A 16,754-nucleotide genomic window follows, 5' to 3' on the forward strand; every position below is an offset into this window, starting at 1 on the left:
GATAGCATCATAGTTTCCTTTTCCCCAGGTAACTGCTCCTTTCCCTCTCCATGGCTATGGAGAGTGTGAGGCTGTTGTGGTCACTGTTGCCAAAGTGTTCTCCCATCACAAGATTGGATGCCTGTCCTGGCTCATTGTCGAGCACCAAATCCAAAATGGCCTCCCCCCTCGTCGGCCTGTCCACATACTGAGTAAGGAAACCTTCCTGAACAGACCTGACAAAAATGGCTCCATCCAAATCATCTGCACTAAGGAGGTGCCAATCAATATTGGGAAAGTTGAAGTCACCCATAACAACAACGCTGCTACGTTTGCACTTTTCAACAATCTTCGATCGCCCTACTGCTATTTGGGGGCCTGTAGAAAACCCCCAATGAGGTGACTGCTCCCTTGCTGTTCCTAACTTCCACCCATACTAACTCAGTCGATAAACCTTCCTCGGCAACCTCAGCAGACGAGTCCTCATCAGAAGTTCTTTCAGCCACCGTTATACTGTCCTTGACCAACAAAGCCACACCTCCCCCTCTTTTACCACCTTTCCTGACCTTAATGAAAGATCTAAACCCTGGAACCTGCAACATCCATTCCCGACCCTGCTCTATCCATGTCTCCGAAATGGCCACAACATCGAAGTCCCAGGTACCTATCCAAGCTGCAAGCTCACCTACCTTATTCCGGATACTCCTGGTGTTGAAGGAGACACACTTCAACCCAGCTTGCTGTCTGCCAGCACACTCCTGTGACCGTGAGGTCCTGTCGATGTCCTCCCTACGCTCATCCTCCTGTGTACCAGGACTACACCCCAGTTTCCCATCCCCCTTCTGAGCTGGTTTAAATCCACTTGAATAGCACTTGCAAATTTCCCCACCCAGGATATTAGTGCCCCTCTAGTGGAGACCGTCCTGTTTGTAAAGGTCCTACACCTTCCCCAGAATGAGCCCCAAATTGTCCATGTACCTGAAGCCCTCCCTCTTGCACCATCACTGCAGCCACGTGTTCAGCTGAAGTCTCTCCCTGTTCTTTGCCTCGCTATCACGTGGCACGGGTAACAAACCAGAGATAACCACTTTGTTCTAGCTCTCTGCTTCCACCCTAGCTCCCTGAAATCCTGCCTGACATCCCTATCCCTCTTACGACCTATGCCGTTGGTGCCTATGTGGACCACGACTTGGGACTGGTCACGCTCTCCCTTCAAGACCCCAAAGACACAATCCGAGACATCATGGACCCTGGCACCTGGGAGGCAACACCAACCCTGAATCTCTTTCGTTCCCGGCAAACCTTCTATCAGTCCCTCTAACTATTGAGTCCCCCGTGGCTATCACTCTCTTCCTATCCCCCCATTCCCTTCTGTGCAAGAGACCTGCACCCTACTGCATGCCCCTGGTAAGTCGTCCCCCACAACAGTATCCAAAACGGTATACTACTTTTACAGGGGAACGACCACAGGGGATCCCAGCACTGACTGTTTTTTCCCCCCCTTCTAACAGTTACCCAGCTTTCTTCACGCTTAGGAGTAACTACTTATTTGTAAGTCTTGTCTATCATGTACTCTGCCTCCGAATAATCTGAAGTTCATCCAGCTCCCGCTCCAGTTCCCTAACGCAGTCTTGGAGGAGCAAGAGTTGGGTGCACTTCTTGCAGACATTTGGATGGGACACTAATGGCATTCCTCACTTCATACATCATGCAGAAGGAACATTCCTCTACCTGCACTGCCATCCCTGCTAATCCCCGAAACAGAAAGTTTAGAAAAAGCTTACCTTGATTGCTCTGTATTCACATGGTAAATAGTTAAATGGTATGCACAGCACACTTAATTTAGAATGTCAGGCAAGATTTAAAATCAAATGAGAAATTCTTCAACATGATTTCATTGGACCACAAACAGATGGTTGGACTCACCTTGCTTTTGTTCTGAAATGGATAAAATATTTGAAACAGGTTTCTAAAAAAGGTAATACTGAAGCATATTTGAGACCGTGTGGCAATCTCAGAAGCAGAAACACATCATAATGTACAAGTATGACATGCTTTTTGATAGTTTACTAAAGGTAGTCCTCAAAAGATAGCAAGAACTGCAGATCCCAGAGTCAGACAGTGTGGAACTGGAGGAACACAGCAAGCCACACAGCAGAGGAGCAGGAAAGTTGACATTTCAGATTAGGACATTTCTTCAAAAATGGGAGGGAAAAGGGAGCTGGAAAATAAAGAGAGGGGGGTAGGGCTGGGGAAGGTAGCTGGGATGGTGATAGGTCCGTTTGAGTAGGGAGCGGTGGGGCAGATAGGTGGGAAAGATGATGGACTGGTTGCGTCAGGTCGAGGAGGCTGGGTTGAGAGGGAGGCTTCGACATGAGATGAGGCCAGAGGTGGGGAGATTTTAAAACTGGTGAATTCCATGTTCAGGCCATCAAGCTATAGGCTCCCAAGGCAGAATGAGGTGTTGCTCCTCCAGTTTGCAGGTGGTATCATCATGACACTGGAGGCCACCCAGGGGGTGGGAGGGGCAGTTAAAATGGATGACAACTCGAAGGTGTCATTGTTTGTCTTGTACGGAGTGCAGACGCTCTACAAAACCATCTCAGAGTCTATGCTTGGTCTCACCGATGTCAGGGAGGCCCCATCGGGAGCAGCAGATACAGTAGACCAAGTTGACAGATGTGCAGGTGAACCTGTCCGATATTGAATGTTTGTTTTGTGCCTTAAATGGAGGAGAAGGCAGAGATATAGAGGCAGGTGTAGCACTTCCTGCAGTTGCAGGGAAAGGTGCTGGGATTAGTACGGTGTGGAGCAAACCCAGTGAAAGGCAGATAGGGGTGGGAAGGGAAATCTCTGTGGTCGAGAGATCCTCAAATCAACATGTAGTTGAGGTCCAAAAACAAAAATCACTTGTTATGCAAAACAGTGCTATCTGTAATGTACACTCCATAAAAACCCATGTAAATGTGGTTTATTACCCCAAGAATGTCAAGTATACAAGTACAATGTTAATAAAAACACTAAACAGAAGTGAAAGGAGCAAAAAGAAATTTAACAAAAACCAAATATAGCTAGGGAAACTGGGCTGGTCTGGCAGCATCTGTGGTGAGAAAGCTGAGTTAATATTTTAGATCCAGTGACCCTTCTTCAGAACATAACCAAATGGAATGGAACAGTTCTGATGGGCGAGGGTCACTGGCTCCAAAACATTAATTCAGCTTTCTCTCCACAAATACCGTCAGACCTGCTGAGTTTTCCCAGGTTTATCCGTTTCTGCTTCCGATTTCCAATAGCTGCAGTTCTTTGGTGTTATTACAGAGTGTCAGTTAAGAGATCAGCAAACTAAAGCATTTCAATACAACATGTCTGCAAAGATGTCATGACTTAAAAATTTAACCTCTAATCGTTTTGGTTGCGCACCCACCAGGCAAAAGGGGCATGTTCCGGCAGAGACAATTTGGGTTTGATTAATAGCTTCGTACTCTGGTATTATCTATTAGATGAAACCGGAGACTTTGACATATTACAGCAGTGTTGCACAGCTCCAGGCAAGCAATGGAACTAGTCTTTCCTGCATAAAAAGCTTTGACTCGTTGTTTAAAATATTGCAGAAAACTGATAACGTTTCTGACCTTGTACTGTTTTATAGCAGATTTTAGCAAGTTAATTGAATCTTGGATTTAGCTCAGTTAATTACAATTTAATCGGTTAACCAGGTTTGCAAATGGAACTCAAAACAGTCGCAGAGTAATACTTGTACAAGAGGTGCAGAGATCTAGAGCAAACATTTCCATTCAAAAGTAGTGGCTTGCTCTTGAGTAGAATATGCTACTTCACCAGTTACATTGTAGTTTTATCCATGAGTTGAGGACACTGGATACAGCAAAGGCTATGAGTCCTGACATCATTCCAGCAATAGTACTGGAGACCTGTGTTCCAGGTGGAACTGTGGAGGAAAAAAAAATAGAACCAACAGTCCAATGACTTTACTTCATAACTCAGGCAAGTGGCTGGGGCTGTTGGAAGTTAGTTATCTCAGCCGCAGGATATCACTGCAGGGTCATGCCCTAGGGTCAAACATCTTCAGTTGTTTTGATGTTCCTCTTTCTATCAAAGATCATAAGTGCAACTTTTACATAGTAGGATTCACGGGTTCTTGAATACTGAAACAGACCACATGCAGCATGACCTAAACAACATCCAGACTGGAGTGAAATATAGCCAGCAACATTAAGTGCCAGGCCAAGGCCATTTCCAGAGAGAGAATGTGGCAATCACACTTGACTTTCACTGACAATCAGTGAAGCCCCCACTAACCCAAATCCTGGGGGCTACCACTGACCGGAATTTAAACCTGGTCTTATAACTGAAATAAGCATACGGCCAAGTCGGAGGCTAGGAATACTGCAGTGGGCAGCTCCCCTCCTGTTTCCCCAGTGAGTGTCTACCACCTACAAGATGTAACAGAACATTGTCTGAATGGGTGCATTTCCAACAGCACTCAAAGCCCAACACTATGCAGTCACAAGAACCTGCCTGAGTGATCTTCCATCCAACACACTTTTGATATCACTGCCTTCACCACCAATGCACTGCGATGGCAGTGCATTCCATCTAGAAGGTGCACTACAGTAACTCAGCAAGGTTCCTAGAACAGTATCTTCCAAACCCACAACATCTACTATCTACAAAGGACAAAGTCATCGGTTGCATGGGAATACCAACATTTGCAAGTTCCCATCCAAGCCACGTGCCATCTTGACTTGGAAACATATTACTGTTCCTTTACTGGATCAAAACTCTGGACTCCCTTCCCAACTGCATTGAGGGTGAACCTGTAACAATAACTGCAGCAGTTCAAGGCGGCAGTAACCCATCATCTTCTCCGCAGTATTTAGGGAAACAGCATTGAACACCAGCCTATCCAACAACCCCGACATGAACTAACAAAATGTTTGTGGACTGGCACTTTTCATTCAGCCAAAGTAAAAATGCATAGAAAGTGCACAAAATTAAATGTTCCCACTGATCCTTCACATTTGAGCATATCCACCCACATTATAGTGGAGTTCTTTTAAGCATTCTGAAAGAAAACAATGGCATCACAGGTCAAGAAAGAAGCCATGGAAAAATTACACAGTTGTCTCGCAGATGGTTAGACTCCATATACCATAAGCACAATGTCAGAAGTCATTCAGCTTCTTGCATTGTTCAGTATATAACCTGTATCAAACAGGTAGGCTCCTATGATAGTGCCAAAGCATTCAAATTGTTTGAATTTGCACTTCTAACCATCCTCCCTAGCTGAGGAACACCCGTCATCAAGTTCTGAGGAAGGGTCACCGGACCCAAAAAGTTAACGGTTTTCTCCTTCACAGATGCTGTCAGACCTGATGAGCTTTTCCAGCAACTTGGTTTTTGTTCCTGATTTACAGCATCTGCAGTTCTTTTGGTTTTCACCTTGTCATCAGTCCCTGAATTTGGCTTGTGTTGTGATGATCAGCAGTGCTGGTTTCAACCCTGTATTCCTACATAAATTACCTTGAACACCTAATTCAGCATTTCGTTCAAATTATCTTAAAATTATTCCTTGAATTTTGATCCATTGGGGATTTTAACAGAATTGCAGTGTTTCAAAGAAAAATCCATAGCAAGATCTGCATGGACAAACAAAAAACCCTTTTTATGCCATGCCTTGTGTGTGTCACGGCAACAATCACGCAGCAAAAGGGTATTACCGTCAATGTCTGCTACACCTTTCTCCGCTACCCTAAGATTACATAGTGAAGATTCTTCACATTTATAAATAGGCAATAAGAATGGAATTCACAGGTTAGAGGAAATAAAACAGAGCCAACAGAAAATACTGGGCTGGCAAATTATCGTGTTGTCTTCCAGTGTAGCGTACATTATCCCAGCCTCAAGGGTCATGCAGAACAGATTAGGGTAAAGTGAGAGAAATGATTTCTACTAGCTGCAAACTACGTACCTGGAGGGCAAAAGAAAACATGACCACCCTTCAGGATTGAAATTAAGGAACACCTCTTCATGAAAAAAGGTCAGTGGAAGTTTGAAACGCTTGTCTGCAAACAGCAATTGCTGCTAGATCAAAGAATTAATTCTATAATGGAGACTGATTGCCAGAGCTATCATGCCAAAGTCATGCAGTTAGGCTGCAGATCAGCCATACTCTCAGAATGGCACAGCAGGCAGCAGAGTCCAAAGTGAACCGTTTGCGTTTCTACTTCCCTGAATTATCCTCCCTTAACACTCCCAAAAATTCATCTACCTACCCCAGAGGAAAATACTCTCTCATGGCTTGCATCACTACATGCATCAGGGAAGTGTGCATAGGTTTTTGAATAAGGTACAACACATGGTTTAAGAGAGGAGCCTTAGATTTAGACACTGTCACATGTACTCAAGTAGAGGAGAACAATGAAATGTTGCCACCCTAAGTTCAAGTACTTAGGTACAAACATTTAAGAACAAGGTAAAAGAAATAAGGAACAAAGATAAAAGTTAATACTAAGAAGGACTGTAATGTTCAAGACAAAAAATAAAGAAATATAAAGGAGAAATAACTGTGTTCATCCAGCCTCACATTTTATTATCTTGGATTCTCCAGCATCTGCAATTCCCATTATCACTGATACAATTTTAACCTCACTGCGAAGCCTCTTCCAGGGATGCCTAACCTGAAGAAGTCACCCTCCTCCCTCCAGACCAACCTCAGGGAATGTCTCTCCCATTGCAACTCTCTTGTACTCTCCTCCCCACCTATCTTCTTTTCTCTCCATCTTCGGTCCGCCTCCCCCTCGCTCCCTATTTATTCCAGAACCCTCACCCCATCCCCGTCTCTGATGAAGGGTCTAGGTCCGAAACTTCAGCTTTTGTGCTCCTGAGATGCTGCTGGCCTGCTGTGCTCATCCAGCTCCACACTTTATTATCTTGGATTCTCCAGCATCTGCAGTTCCCATTATCAATGTTTAAACCTCGCAGTCTTTAAGTGCTTAGTCACACTGGGACTGCACTTCCCTTAAGGGCTCGATCTCCCCTGCACTCATTGTTGCTGCAGGTATAAGGGGGAAAACTCATCACCACACTGGGCTCACACCTGGGATCTCAGGCTGCCAGCCGTTGTTTCACACCAGTCCACCAGAGCCCCAATCCAGGCACTGTTGGCAATGGGCCTCAGCCTTGCCTTTGGTCCATGTGCTGGGCATCAGGAACTTAGAGTCCCAGGTTAGGCCCCCACCATGGAAATTTAGCTGATGCCAAATTCAATGAGTCTAATACCACTGCCATCATGACTTATCTCTAGAAGGTGGAAACAAAGAAAAAAAAGACAAAGGCAAAATAGCAGATGGAGTGGATGGGCCAACTCTGCCATGATTTTGCAGCATATGGTGGGGCAGAACCTGCTGTACTGGGCTAGTATATTAACATGGATAAAGGATCGACAAAATAATAGAAGTCAAAAGCTGGGATAAGTCAGGGCGGGGATGCACCATTTTTGGGATGGCACCCTGTTACTAAAGGAGTGCTGCAAGTATCAGTACAGTGGTCAAAATTGTTTACAACACATTAATGGCTTGGATTGGAAAATTAATTTACTACCTCCACATTTGCAAATTAAATAAAGGAGGTGGAAAGGAAAGTCATAAGGATGAGAGAGTTCACAGAGGGATACCGACAGGTTGATGGAGTGGGTGAAAATTTAGCAGATAAAATATAACATGGGAAAATGAGATTATGCACTTCAGTAGAATACACAGTTCGGATTATTATTTAAATGGGGAAGATTGCAGAAAACTGCAACAGAATGGGATTTAGAAGTCCTCATTCATAAAGCACAAGTTAGCATCTAAATTCATTACATAATAGGTAAAACAAATGGAATGTTAGCTTTTATTTCTAAAGGAATGGACTATAAATTAGGTGGTCTTACTATAATTTCACAATGCACAAGTTGGGCTAGACTCAGAATACTGAACAGTTCTGGTCCTCTTTATCAAAAGGTAAGAATTACTGGCATTGGAGGCAGTTCAGAGAAGGTTCACCATGCTAATCCCAGGTATGGAGAGATTTTCTTATGATAGGGCTTCTTTCTTCAATTCATTTGTAGGATGTGGGCATCGCTGGCTGGCCAGCATTTCTTGCCCAGGTTGAGTAGGTTGGGCTTGTACTCGCTGGAATATAGAATAATGAGAGAAGAACTTATTGAAATATACAAGATTAAGGGACTTGACAGGGTGGATGCAAAGAGGTCATTTGCCATTGAGTGTGCGCGCCTCGGGTCAGGCAGCATAATCTGAGGGGATCATACACGTTAACCAAAAAAAAAAGAGATGAGGAGGAATTTCTTCTGAGGGCAGTGAATCTGCAGAATTCTTTCCTACAGAATGCTGAGGTTAGGATTGTTAAGTATCTTTACAGTAAAAGGTAAAGAGATTTTTTAAAGGGTTCAAGTGTTACGGGCACAGGCAGTGAAGTTAGAGATTATCAGATCAACTATGATCTATTCGAATGACAGAGCACCATGATAGAATCATAAGTACACCATTCAGCCTATGTCTTATAAATTGAGATTTTAGAGTATCCTTAGCAAGGTTAAAAAGGTTAACCAGAGGTTTCTTCCATGGATCAAATCAGTAATGTTAATTTCAAAATCAATTTTATTTTTAAACTACAGCGAGGGGCAGAAAAAGAGGTGACTGCAACGAAATATTACACAGCCTACTATAATCAGTAAATGCAGTAATAACCATCAGCTTATTAGGTTTGGAACTCTAAGGTGTGAGGGGGAAGAATGCATGTTGAATGACTTTTTTGCCCCAGGAAAAGGGAGCTGAAAAAAACCCTGCTGAAAACACAAATGTGACAGATAAGATGTTCAGCATGGAGACCTATTTTATATAATTTTTCATCTATAATTTAAGCTTCTTTACACAACTGGCAAGATCTGCAAAACAAATTGGTGCAGGTACAGATTCAAACTCATACCACCTAAACTTTTAAAGTTGTCAGTAAACAACTCGACACCATTGTGGGTGTACAAGTTACCATCAATTCTTAGGGGCAACACATTCGAAGTGCAAAATAAAAAGGAGTTTCTGCAGCAGGGAATCTGCTTACAAAGCAACAAGCCAACAAGCCAAATTCCACAAAAAAAAGTGTGTTTTCAGATGGTACATATCATGACAGTTATCCAGATGATTCAACAACAGTTCAGGATAAAAGTAATACATCAGCAAGAAAGCAGATCTGACCATAGGCTGTTGACATGAAATGAACTCTTTTCTTTCCCCCACAGATACTGCTCTGCAGTATGCAGAGGCGAGACAAAATCTTAAGTCTGAGCTCAGGAAGATGAGCATCAACATGACACTATACAGCTGATACAAGAGGAAAGGGTTCACATTCATGCTGCATTAAGACTTTGTTCCGGACAATGTAAAAGCTGTATCAAAGAATAGTTTCACAAGAACCAGAAATGGAACACAGAAGCACAGAAACAGGCTCTTCAGCACACCATGTCTGTGCCATGATGTCATTCTAAACTTAAGACCCTGTGCACGCAGATGGTATATCTCCATCTATTCTTTGCTGCTCACGTGTCTGAACAAATGCCTCTGGTATCATATCAACTTTGACCACCTCCCCAGGTAGCACATTCCAGACATCTGCCAGACTTTTAAAAAAAAAGTGCTTCACTCATCTCCTTCAAACTTTCTCCTTCCCACTAAATCAATACATCCTCATTTGACACTACAAACCTGGGAAAGAGATTCCGATTATCTGCCCTATCCATGCATCTCAATTTTATATACCTCTACTATGTTGTCTGTCAGCCTCCAACACTCGAGCAAAAACAATCCTAGTGTGTCCCAACTTCTCCTTTTAGCTAATACAGCCTAAACCTCTGGCACCCTCTCCAAAGCCTCCTACAGTGTTGTAAGCAGAACTGCACACTACATTCTAGTGTGGCCGAACTAAAGTCTTATATAGCTGCAACATGACTTGCAAACGACTATCCCGAATGCTCTGACCAAATGAAGGCAAACGTGTTGTCCCCCTTCTTTATCACCTTATCCACTTCTGTTACAACTTTCAGGGAGCTTTGGACTTGCACCCCAAGATCTCTCTGCATAACACTGCTCCGAGAGGCCCCGCCATTTACTGTACACTTTCCTTGAATTTGACCTACCAAACTACAATCACATTTGGCCATCTGCCTCTTCTCCACTCAAGTTTCCAACCGATCTACATCCCGCTGTATCTATTGGCAACCTTAGTCACTATCCACAATTCTATCAATGTTTGTATCATCTGCAAACTTAATAATCAGACCAGCTACATTTTCAGAATCACTTACATAAGTTACAAACATCAGAGGCCTTAGCAGAACAGTCCTGCTGTCAGGATAATACCCCTCCACAACTATCCACCGACTTCTAAGACCAAACCTTGCACATGCTTCCTTCTACTTTTTGGCTAATCTTTCAATATTCATCATCCAGGGGTCCTGATTTTTGTCAGCCCTATCTTTTGCCCTCACAGGAACATGCTGCTGAGCTCTGATCAATAAGCTGTTTAGAAGAGTTCTATATGTCAAATGTGGATTCACCCTCAAACAGCCACTCCAATCTAAATTTCTCCACTACCTTCCTAATACTGCTTAGCCTTCCTTCACTTTAGCATTTTCATCGGAGGACCAGTCTTATCCTTATTTATAACTAACTTGAAGTTTATAGAATTATAATCACCATTTCCAAAATGCATCCCCATTGAAATTTTACCTGGTCAGGCTCCTCTTCCAATTCAGGGTCTAGTACAGCTCCTTTGCTGGTTGGACTATCTATATTTTCTTTCAAGAAACCCCCAAGGATGCACCTAACAAATTCTGCCCCATCTAAGCCCCCAGAACTAAATGGAATCCCAGGTAACACTGGGTGAGTTAAAAATCACTCATGACAACTTCTTGTTTTGTACATCTTTCCCCGACGTATATATATCTGTTCGTGTCTCACTGGCTATCGGGAGACCTATAACCCCCAGTGATTCTTTTTTCTATTCTTGAGTTCTATTCACATGGCATCAATGGACGAGTCCCCCAGGATGTCTGCTCCCTCAGCTGTGCCATTCTCCTTAATTTAAAAGGGAACATAGAACAGTACAGCACAGTACAGGCCCTTTGGCCCACAATGTTGTGCCAACCTATTATCCTATTCCAAGATCGAACCACCCTGCATACCCTACGTCTTACTACCACCCATGTGCGTATCCAAGAATTGCTTAAATGTCCCTAATGTATCTGAGTCCACTACTGCTGCTGGCAGCACATTCCACTCACCCATTACTCTGTAAAGAATCACCTCTGACATCTCTCTATACCTTCCTCCAATCCCCTTAAATTATGCTCCCTCGTAACAGTCACTTCCACACTGGGAAAAAGTCTGACTATCCACTCTACTTGTGCCTCTCATCATCTTGCGCACCTCTGTCGTTACCTCTCGTCGTCCTTCACTCCAAAAAGGGAAAAGCCCGAGGTCCCTCAACCTTTCCTCACACGACCTCCCCTCCAGTCCAGGCAGCATCCTGGTTAAGTCTCTCCTGCACCATCTCTAAAGCTTCCACATCCTTCCACCAATGTGGTGCCCAGAACTGAGCACAATATTCCAAGTGTGGTCTAACCAGTGTTTTACAGAGCTGCAACATAACCTATAGACTCAAACTCAATTCCCCTGCCAATGAAAGCCAACACACCATATGCTTCTTTACAATTTGGGTTGCAACTTTGAGGAATCTATGGGCATGAACCACAAGATCCCTCTGTTTCTCCACACAGCCAAGAATCCTGCCATTAACCCTGTATTCTGCATTCAAATTTGACCTTCCAAAATGAATCACCTCACTTTTCTAGGTTGAATTTCACCTGCCATTCCTTTGCCTAGCATCCTGTCAGTCAATGTCCCATTGCAACCTACAACAGCCCTCCACACTATCCACAACTCCAACCTTCATGTCATTGGCCAACTTACTAACCCACCCTTCCACTTCTTCATCCAAGTCATTTATAAAGATCACAAAGGGCAGAGGTCCCAAAAACAGATCCTTGCAGAACACCACTGGTCACCAAGCTCTAGGCTGAATATTTTTCATCTACCACCACCTGCTGTTTACTATCGGACAGCCGATTCGGAATCCAGACAGCCAAATTTCCATGCCTCCTAACTTTCTGAATGAGCCTACCATGGGAAACTTTATCAAATGCCTTGCTAAAATCCATATCCAACACATCCACTTCGACCTCCACATCCTCAAAGAATTCACTAAGGTTTGTGAAGCATGACCTGCCACTCAAAGCCATGCTGACTATTTCTACTCAAACTGTGTTTTTCCAAGTAATAAATACCCTCAGAATCCTCTCCGATAATTTGCCCACCATAGAAGACAGTGACTGGTCTGTAATTCCCAGGATTATCCCTATTCCCTTTCCTGAAGGGAACAACATTTGCCACCCTCCAATCATCTGGCACTACTCCAGTGGACAGTGAGGATGCAAAGATCACTGCCGAAGGGGCAGCAATCTCATCCCTCACTTCCCGTAGAAACCTTGGATATATCCCATCTAGCCCAGGGGACCTAACTATCTTCATGTTTTTCCAAAGTTTCTTGCATGTCCTCCTTCCTAGCATCAACCTGTTAGAGTATATCTGCCTGTTTCACACTATCCTTACAAACATCAAGGTCTCTCTCACTGGTGAGCACTTAAGCAAAGCATTCATTAAGGATCTCCCTACCTCCAACTCCATTCACAAGTTCCCTCCACTATTCCTAATTAACCCTACCCCACTCTCTGGCCATCCTCTTGTTTCTTACGTAAGCATGGAACACCTTGGGATTTTCCTTAATCCTGCCCCCTTCTCATTCCAAGTCCATTCTTCTGTTCCTTGTAGCTCTCCAGTGCTCTCTGTCCAATCTTTACTTCCTCAACCTGAAGCTTCCTTCTTCCTCTTGGCTAGATGTTCCACATGTCTTGTCATCCAAGGTTCCTTCATCTTACCACCCCTTCCTGAGCTCAGACTTTCTTGACCCCGGCATCAGGGAGGCATCACATCATACTCTATTCTGTGACAACCATAGAAATGCCTGAGCGGTCTATACTGACCTCAATCACCATTTCACCCCAAATAAAAACCAAAAAAAAAAATTAGAAATGCTGTAAAGCAAAAACAAAGAAAAAAGTTGCTGAAAAACTCAGGTCTAGCAGCATCTGAAGAGAAATTAGAGCTAGAGTTAATGTTTCTGATCCAGTGACCCTTCCTCAAACATTAACCCTGATTTCTGCCAAACCTGCTGAGCTTTTCCAGCAACTGTTTTTGTTTCTGTATACTTTGACCCTCCCTGCTGTAGACAGCCAATATTCCTGCACATAGCATTATCATAAATGCTGAGTCTGTGCAGTGGTATCTCCATGTCACAACATTTTTTTCTACTTACCTCTTAACTGATCATAATTCCTGTTCAAAGACAAAGTAGATTAGTTTTAAAATCACTTAATTAATTAGATTACCTTGTTATTGCTCTTTGTCTGGCTAAAGTTTATAACTAAAATTATCAAATAAATTAATGTGTTAATTTTTAAGTTAAGCTTGATGTCCTAGATCTATTTTTTGTAAAATCTGGTTAGGAACAGTCATGCAAGATCTTTTCCTGGAGGTGGAGTCCAAAACCAGAGAGCATAGGATTTAAGGTGAGGGGGAAGAGATCTAGAAGGGACCTCTGGGGCAACTTTTTCACAGAGGGCAGTGTGTGCACAGAATGAGCTGCCAAAGGAAGTGATGATACAATAACAACATTTAAAAGGCATCTGGATGACTATATGAATAGTAAGGGTTTAGGGGGATATGGGCCAAATGGAACTGGATTTATATAGGATATCTGGTCGGCTTGGACAAGTTGGGCCAAAAGGGTCTGTTTCTGTATATCTCTACGACTAAGGACTTGTTTCTGCATCACCACATTGAATCACTTCACACAAGTCTGTAATAGTCAGAAAAGTGAATGATGCACTAGTATTTATCTGCCACTTTATTGACTCAATGTCCTCCTTCTGCAATCAGATACAGTACCACCCACCCACATGACTGATCAAACAAACTGAAATGTGAAGTGATGTGTCAGAATCTGTGGCCAATAACACTCTAGAAGCCATTTGAACACACTTGCTCTGTTTCTTCCTAACTAAGCACTTGTACACAGTGATCAATCTGCTGTGAAAACATGGTTTTCACCCCACTGGAAATGGAGGGTGGAATATACTTTTAAAAGCCTTGTAGGTACTCTGACTTGTTAATTAAAAAAGGTATTATAAAATCATGAAGTTTGCTCAGAGTAGAGGAAAAGCCAGTTGAATTTCATATCCGAGATGGTAGGAACTGCAGATGCTGGAAAATCTGAGATAACAAGGTATTGAGCTAGATGAAAACAGCAGGCCAAACAGCAGAGGAGCAGGAAGGCTGACGTTTTGGGCCTAAACCCTTCTCCTCTGAAGCTGCTTGGCCTGCTGTGTTCATCTAGCTCTACACTTATCTCTTTCATATCTCCATTTCAACCAGTATCTGCAAAGTGTGCAACCAGTGTCTCTTACAAAATGCTTTAAACTTCTCTGTTCCTTCCTGTGGCTTATGTCAGAGTTGATGAAAGCTGCTTATTCTTGTACTGGAATCCTTTTTCAGGAGTTGTACTTTGATACACATTCTTCAATACAAGGTCAGCTCCACTCTGATACCACGTTACTAAGTTTACAGGACAATAGTCTAGCTTCAATGCAAGTTCACTGAACTGACTAAGAAGGATGCCTGTTGAGAGGTCATGAGATCAAAGCCAACCTGGGAGGCATATTATTACAGTATTCCATTTCTATCCCATGCTACCTTACTGCTTTAAGACATGCTACATCTGTCAATGCTTTTAGTGGTGAACTGGTTGATAGCAAACTGCTAAATTTGTTCTTGCTTCTTTCCAGATTTTTGTTTGGGGGGGGGGGGGGGGGTCTTCTGAAGCTTGGAGTCACTCATTTGCATTTCTCTAGCAGAGAAACTTTTACCGCTAGAGATTCACATTCAGTGAAACACAATGCATCATTTATTACTGGAATGGTCCGCAATACATTCAAAGTTTGATTGTATTCAAAACAAGAACGAAGGCAATTCAATAATCTAAAGAACAAGGTTAGCTAAATGTAAATAGAATTTTTTGGATAAAAACACCTACATTTTCAGTTCTGCACTGCCATCAATTTTCAACTTTTTTTAATGGCACTACTTACATGGTCTATTTCTTAAGTAGCTGTGCTGCATCTGTACCTGTCAACAATTGCACACAAGCTAGGCCACATTTATTTTCATATTCTTGCCCCTTCCCTCCTGCACAATGAGTTGACTAGTTTCTAGGTAGTCTCATGGTTATCTTGCCACCAACCCTTTCCAACTGGACCAGGTAACTAGTTACTATGATAGCTTTAGAATACTACCACAGCACAGAAAGTATTCAAACCACTCCTAATTAATTTCTCAGAGCAATGCCTTCACCAGAGTCAACCTGCCTGGTTTAAAATGTAAACAATTGTTAACTAAGTCATTATCCATTTTGCATAGCAATACCTCCCGCAATTAGACTCCACTTGCCAACCAACCATCTCTATCCTCTCATGCACTAATATACACAATAAAACAGTACTGCCTTTCCCTATACATTGCTATTTCTTGTGAATTATCCTGAGAAGTGCAAAACAAAAAGCTTGGATAAAAATTGTCTTCTTTCAGCCATATCCAGTCTTATTTCTCACTTAAGTTGCAATAGGATAGTAAAAATAGGATCTCTAATCTAAATACAAATATAAATATTTAAACATCTGTCAACACATGCCAAAGCATTTCACATTCAATAAATAGTCTAGCAAACAATGCATGCCCCTTTCAAAACCAATGCCTCTTTCCTTAAGTGGAATGCTTAAATCTGAATGCTGCATTCTGGATGGAATCTGATCAAGCCTTTTGTACAACAGAAACATCACCTTATTACTTTTATTTCAACTGCTTGAAACAAAGACAACATAAGCTTTTAGACTGGAAGACAACATAAGCTTTTAGACTGGTTTTTGTTCCTGTATGAGCTATTAGTACACCAGTGTGAAAACACCCTTGTTTCATAATTCTCACAATCAAGGAAGGTCAACAAAACTAATGATAATTCTCCAAGCAGAAAGCCATCTGCATCTGAACTACTTGGTATTACGAACATTCTAAAATTCCAACTCAAATCATTAATCATTTTAAGGAGTTTAAAAGCAGAAAAAATGTGCAACTGTCTCATCTTCAAAATTAGAGATGTGCAATATTTTAAAAATAGACAGCCAGTTGGAGTTGTTCTTCAAATGGAAAATGAATGCAGAGATTTGATAGAGGTGATTAAAATTATGAGGCATCTAGATGGAGTAGGTAGAAAGAACCTGTGCACATTTATGGAAAGGCCAAGTGCACCAAATAAAGATGTTTGGCAAAAAAGTGATTGCATAACGAAAAAGCTCTTTACACAGTCAACAGTTAAGAACTACAGTACAGAGTACAGTGGAGGCAGATACCATCAATACTGTCAAATAGGATTTGACAAAGTAACAAGGTAAGCTTTTGGGCTAATAGTAAGGGCAAGGACAAAATTTAGCAGAAATCAGTTCTGCTAACAGTAGCACAGAAAACAGGCTAAAA

General features: G+C 42.4%; 1 protein-coding gene across 3 annotated transcripts in view; it reads right to left on the reverse strand.

Annotated features, from left to right (window-relative positions):
* The window catches only part of rnf13 (ring finger protein 13), a 214,121-nt gene that overhangs the window by 146,050 nt on the left and 51,317 nt on the right, over window positions 1–16,754 (reverse strand). The window lies entirely within an intron of this gene.

The sequence above is a fragment of the Stegostoma tigrinum genome, chromosome 14 (assembly GCF_030684315.1).
Source record: "Stegostoma tigrinum isolate sSteTig4 chromosome 14, sSteTig4.hap1, whole genome shotgun sequence".
In the NCBI taxonomy this organism is placed as follows: Eukaryota; Metazoa; Chordata; class Chondrichthyes; order Orectolobiformes; family Stegostomatidae; genus Stegostoma; species Stegostoma tigrinum.